This window comes from Eptatretus burgeri, chromosome 4, assembly GCF_056783735.1.
Source record: "Eptatretus burgeri isolate ZD-2024b chromosome 4, Ebu_testis_v1, whole genome shotgun sequence".
Taxonomy (NCBI): Eukaryota; Metazoa; Chordata; class Myxini; order Myxiniformes; family Myxinidae; genus Eptatretus; species Eptatretus burgeri.
Genome location: NC_140964.1, coordinates 25,619,462 through 25,625,939, shown reverse-complemented (window position 1 = coordinate 25,625,939; position 6,478 = coordinate 25,619,462). Strand labels below are relative to the sequence as shown.

Below are 6,478 nucleotides of genomic sequence, written 5' to 3'. Positions count from 1 at the left end.
GCAAAAAAAAAAATTTTTCTCCAACAATTTTCTTGGGGGGGACCAAGTCCAAAATTTAATGGCATGATCCTTGGACCATACCTAACCCCCCCCACCAAGTTTCGTCGAAATCCGTCGAGAAGTTTTTCTGTAATACTGTTCGCAAACAAACAAACAAACAGAAAGGGGTGAAAACAGTAACCTCCATCCATCTTCGAAGATGGTGGAGGTTAAATATTCGTTGGTTCGCTCTTTGAGTGGATTGAAAATATGAAAGGGAAGAAGTGCTTTAATCAGTAAGTCTCAATCTTTCATAGTCTCAATTTTACATTTGCTTGTATGGGAGGGAAGGGGATAATTGGGGAAAAAATCAGTATCAATTTATATTTGCTTGTATGGGAGGGAAGGGGATAGGTGGGGACAAAATCAGTCTCAATTTTACATTTGCTTGTATGGGCCGGAAGGGGATAGGTGGGGAGAAAATCAGTCTCCTATTTTGGGCTTTTGGGGCTTGAGTCAGAAAGTTTTTCCCTTTTCCCTCATTCATTTGAATGGGAGTCCCTGAAACCCCATTTATCATCTACTCCCGTGTGTGCATTTACTAGAATTGGGTGGGAGGGAAAATCACTTATGCATTATTATGTTGTGATGTAAGATGTGGTGAATCCTCCTCCACATTGGCAAAGCATCCCATAATACCACGCCCGCCGCCGCATTGGTTGCATTCACCTTCCCTGCAATGATAACACCAGTCTATCACAATCCATCTCTTTATTCTGACCCACTGCAGCAGAAGGTCACGCTCTCGCCCACCTGGCCTGCCAAACAACATGGCTTCCGAGCAAAATCATCCCACATTCTCACGTGTAATTTTAAAACAAAACACCAGGTGACCTCTCTCCTTGGAAACCTGTGCAGTCTCTGCGCTCGGCTCAGTTGTGTATGTATTGTGTCCACAGCCCACAGCCATCACACACAGCTGGAATGTGCCACCCTCCTCGCGAGTGATTCAAATCGCTAAAAGCTCATATCGATGCAAAAATGAAACACTCCTTTGGAGCCCATACGTCCTGCGCACGGACACACGAAGACGTGACGTTCGTGATCATGGTGGTGGAGCGTTTGGGTGTGAATGGTTTGTCCTGCGATCACACAAAGTATTTACAACATTCAGTGCCACGTTTGAATCAATATCATGTACCATCAATTTCAAATCTTTCTCCCCCGGTGCCAACCAGCACACGAGGTACCACAATATCCAACAAGTTGCAATCAATTTTAGACAACATCCAACTACAACTGCTACAAGCAAACTAGCCAGTGATGCAACCACTTATTGACATCGCTACCATAATAGCTTTGTTATGCTCAAAGAATTGTCGTTTTTATATGTTGATCCCATGTGCACTTGCGATCAACAGATAAAAATCAAACAATATATTTTAGCTTCACCATTTTTCCTCTTTGACAGTAATTTTTCTTATTTAATTTTCCCACAAAGATGTTTTAATTTTCCCACATCAAAACAGTTTTGTCTACAACCAATTTCTCTTGAGCAGGTCAAAGACAAGCTGTCCACCCTTTTTCCCTTCAGGCAAAGCACATACATTCCTTCACTCCACAGCAGGGTACCCCCCCACCCCCACCCAACTTTATTCATTGTACCAAAAGTGCTTGCTTCTCCAAATGATGAAAAGTACACAGCTCACAAGACATTTGGTGCACATTCCAAACTCATGATTTCCTCCTGTACGTGTTTTAATATTACCAGCTTTATATCAATCCGAAGTCAAAGGACTTTCACTGCATGCTTATTCTGTTCACTCTTTTCCATTTCCTTCTTCAGGTTTTTGAGTCAGTTCTTATCAAAACTCCCATTTATCGGAAAACTATTTGCACTTGCCTTCTTCCAATCACACCATTTGTCCAAGCTCCGCACCAATTGAGGTCTGTATTTATCAAACGTATATCGTTTACGTGTCCCCTGTTCTGGTGTCTCACAGGGCTATCCACTGTCCCCACTTGTTGACGCCTGTCCTGACTGTCAATGGTCCCAACAACGTACTTTACATATACACAGCAAGGCACTGATCGTGCACACTTCTGGACGTTCCTCGTTCCACACACCAAGCCTCGTGTTGATTGACAAATTCATTATAATTCTCCCATGCCTGTAACCACAACACAACTGCATATATGTCTGACATACACAAACCAATACACACATACCCACATGCACTGAAACGTTGTACACAAACTATTTCAGACACTTTCAGAACATTGACCCAATATTGTTGCGGAAATGGGCCCTTAGTGGGTTATTAAATATAGGATTAGCCCAGATCCCCCCTTAAATGCATGTTTAGCCAGGTTGTTTGGTAATCGGATGTTAAATGTGTGTCGGAAGGTGTAGCAGGTGGTCCAGTGTTCATACAGTGGTGGTGTACTGAGAGGCGCTATCTTTTTCCTTCCCCCTTCTTAACCAGCCCCCACCCAGCGCCCTGACAGAGCCAGTCAACAAGACGTGCCAGCAACTCATTGGCGGAGAGCTGCTGCAAACCCGGACCATGGACCAATCATGCGTCCCCGGAAGTGGTCCGAAAAAGCCTGCTCCGAAAGGTTAGAAAACGGTTCCTTTCACCGGATCTCTCTCTTTTGCCGTCGACCTCACAGGGGCTGGACACACCAAGGCTGTGTGCGTGGACTGGGCCGATAGGAGGACGTCGCCACCATTTTGTCACGCTGCATGCTTAGGGTGGGCGCTCGAATCTGGTGACATCGGCTTGTCACGAGCCGCATTCGTGTCTTCCACACCTTTCCTCTCGTCCATGAGGCACCACCCAGTACTCCGTGTCTTGTATGCTTGTTGTCCAGGCCTAAGGCTTATTTTGTAAGGGCCCCCCTCCGAAACCCGTATCAGTAGCTCGCGAGATAAGGGCGGGTTATAGATGAATTATAACGTTATCGCGAATGCTCTTCTTGTGTCGTGTTCCCCGATGTTTCCCAAATAAATCTGGCTGATTCATGCGAAATTTGCCACACTGAATTTATTCGTGTCGCGCTGAAGAACAAATGCTCGATTTGTATTTAAAACCAAACTGGCTACAGATTGCGGCAGACTTCGCTCGGTCTCTGATCAAACCCAGTCTGTAGCTGGGGTATATCCCCAACAGGCAAAGCACACGGGTACTTTGGGATCGTGATCTTAGGCGCCTGACCCGAGACCTGTGCCGAACTGGCCGGCGATATAACCCGTGAGACAGCAGTGCTGTTTAGCGCTCCCGAATCAACAACAATATTACCATTAAACACCTCACATGAAATCACTTTGGTTACATGCGTGATGATTTCTTTTCTTTTCTATCCCAGTGGAATCTCTATTTTTTGGTTCACTCTGCCCACAACTTCACATCTTTTGAAGTACTCTACCTAAAGGTCTCATTCATAAACTTGGTGTTTAACCTCAGAGTGGGAGCAGTGCCATCCATTTGCTTTCGAAGAAGGATTCCCCATTACCGTACTTGTAGTCACTTCGAGTACTCGTCAGTGCTCAGAAATCAAACCTTATTTTGACTTTCTTTTATTTACAGAGACTTCCTCAAACCCCTTGGTCCCCAGCTCTCGCAACCTTGGTACGAAATACCCTTGTCACTCACCCTTGTGGCAATACCTGCGCCTTTCTGCCAGCCCGTGACTCCACAACTTATACATTCTGCGCAGTGCCCTCTAATGCCGTTTCCCAACTCGGCAGTTCGACAACCCTCTGTGCAACGCCTCTCGCCCAACTCTGTGACTCGGCGCTTTGATCAAAACCCGACAAGATGTTATCCGACTCAAGGAATAATAAATCCCTTGATATTTTATGGAGTAACGCCGGACCTCCCTGCCGAAACTCTCAAATTATTTTATTTCACTCAATAAACAGCTACATATACTCTTAACTTTTCATTTTCGGTTCGGGATTGCGCAACGTCCACAGAGAAAAGAAGGGCAGTCTACCCAGCGGGAGCAAGTCACCCTCTAGAAGAGATCTCTCACCTTCATTTTTGGTGCCGGTGTTTGCTGATCGCCGGGCAGACACCCCTCTCCTCTCTTCAAATGGGCTGTTTATCCCATCCTCATCACCAATTCTGTTGTGGTAATATTTGACCACCTTGAAACAGAAATAAGTTTATGCTCAATTGAAGCTGTTTATTCAGTAACAAAATAAAAGACAGAAACATGTGCACATGGAAGATAGCCTGGAGCGAATCTCAAGCAGTCCTAATTTTACATGGATTACATTGAGTATATATATATATATATATATATATATATATATATATATATATATATATATATATATATATATATATATATATATATATATATATATATATGTGATCTTATCAAGGCGTGGTTAATACATCAAAGGAAACTAACAAAACAAAGAAAGGCCTTTTGAGAAAGCACAGATGGGTAAAATCACAAACACCGGATGAAAAGCAGTCCCTTACTGGGCTTGCTCCAGATGGTCCTGATGAGGGGAGTAAAAGAGAATGTGATTTCTTGGCCAGGCCATCTGGGCCAATGGACCCTAGATTAGGTTTACAAGGTCTTTCTTACTCCTATGGAATGTGTACAAGCCTCCCAATGAGCTTTTCACGGCAAATATTTCTCAAATTATTTCTAAGTCATTAGCTTAGGCTAATTGGCATTTTACCTCATTATAAATTCAATTAGAAATTCAGTTTACCACAGTGGCTAATTTTGCGATGAGCAACAATCGTATCAGACTGGAAAGAAGACAAGAAACAGTTTCCACCTTTGTCCATGTTTGTCAAGATTATTGCCGAAGAAGCAGAAATAGCGTGCGATTCGGTAACTTCACTCCAGGCCTGGCGAGGGTCTGTAATCTCGAATTACTTTTTTCTATTTTGAGAAGGGCTGTAGTAAGTAGTCCGACTAGTAGGAAGAATTGTATTGCATTTTTACTGCAGTAGTAAGTAGTAAGAATTTACTACTAGTAGTAAGAATTGTATTGCATTTTTACTGCGGTAGTAAGTAGTAAGAATTTACTACAAGTAGTAAGAATTGTATTGCATTTTTACTGCGGTAGTAAGTAGTAAGAATTTACTACTATTAGTAAGAATTGTATTGCATTTTTATTGCGGTAGTAAGTGGTAAGAATTTACTACTAGTAGTAAGAATTGTATTGCATTTTCACTGCAGTAGTAAGTGGTAAGAATTTACTACAAGTAGTAAGAATTGTATTGCATTTTTACTGCGGTAGTAAGTGGTAAGAATTTACTACTAGTAGTAAGAATTGTATTGCATTTTTACTGCGGTAGTAAGAATTTACTACTAGTAGTAAGAATTGTATTGCATTTTTACTGTGGTAGTAAGTGGTACCTGACTGACCTTTGTCAGGTCAGGTTCGATCTGTGACCTGCTACAGGTACCATGTAAACCTGTACTAACCTGTTCCATGGTCGGGTTGTCGGCGACTAAACCGTCTCCCCCACCAGGTTTTCTGGTGAGGAGGGTGTTTGGATATGGACACCCAGCAGGATTAAAAACAAAACCTGTCAAAGGGCGGAGGAGCTCCTTGTGAGCCAACGGCCATCCATATCTAGTGCCCAACTGTGTCTGCGGACGTCCTCCTGCAGTTGGGTTACTTCTTATTAGGAGGTTGGTGGCAGGATTTGCACTCCGGCCACCGTAAAACCCTTCATTCCGCAAAACGCAAAAACGCAAAAAAATCTGAAAACCCACTCCGTGGGAGTACCTCCTGTGCAGCTTCCCTTCGCAGGGCAGCTCACCGGATGGCGGGATTGGGGCAAAGCCTTCAGGACCCCCAATCTTTGATAGGAGGGAAACCACGGGGTAACATCCCTGGGTCAGATTGCAGGAGAGTGTGTCGGAGTGGTGCTGAGGTGTCGTCCACCAGACGGCGGTCTCCTTGGGTTAACCTGAGGCGGTCCCTTCGGGTGGGTGCCTGGAATGTCCTATCCCTAAGAGAGGATGATCACCTGTCTCTGTTATCATCTGAGCTCAAGCGTTTGGACATCGGGATTGCAGCTCTCTCTGAGGTTCGGAGACCGGATTGCGGCGAGATAATGGTGGGTGGTTACACCTACTATTGGTCTGGTCGCTCTGATGGTTACCATACCCAAGGTGTTGCTGTAGCTGTGTCCAATAAGCTGACCCCAATGATAATTGAGGTAACACCGGTCAACGAGCGTATTATGAGATTAAGGATTCGTCACTCCTTAGGTGTCATTTCCCTGGTCTCTATTTATGCTCCGACTGGGCGAGTGATCTTACCATGAAGGACACATTCTACGCCACACTCGAGTCTGTGGTTGATCAGTGCCCCAGACGAGATACACTTCTAGTCTTGGGGGATTTCAATGCATCGACTGGAACTGATAGGGATGGTTATGAGGTGTGTGTTGGTCCCCATGGGTCAGGAACTATGAACCAGAATAGCACTAAGTTCCTTGACTTTGCAAGAAGT

At 44.2% G+C, this 6,478-nt stretch overlaps 1 long non-coding RNA gene across 1 annotated transcript in view; it reads right to left on the bottom strand.

Moving 5' to 3' along the window:
- Positions 1 to 40: 40 nt before the first annotated feature.
- Positions 41 to 6,478, bottom strand: part of LOC147027656 (uncharacterized) — a 29,316-nt gene continuing 22,878 nt past the window's right edge. The window contains exons 2-3 of the long non-coding RNA XR_015056893.1: positions 4,018 to 4,132; positions 41 to 1,121 (exon numbers count right to left, since the gene is read on the bottom strand). This is a non-coding gene — a long non-coding RNA (uncharacterized LOC147027656). The remainder of the gene's footprint in view (positions 1,122 to 4,017; positions 4,133 to 6,478) is intronic.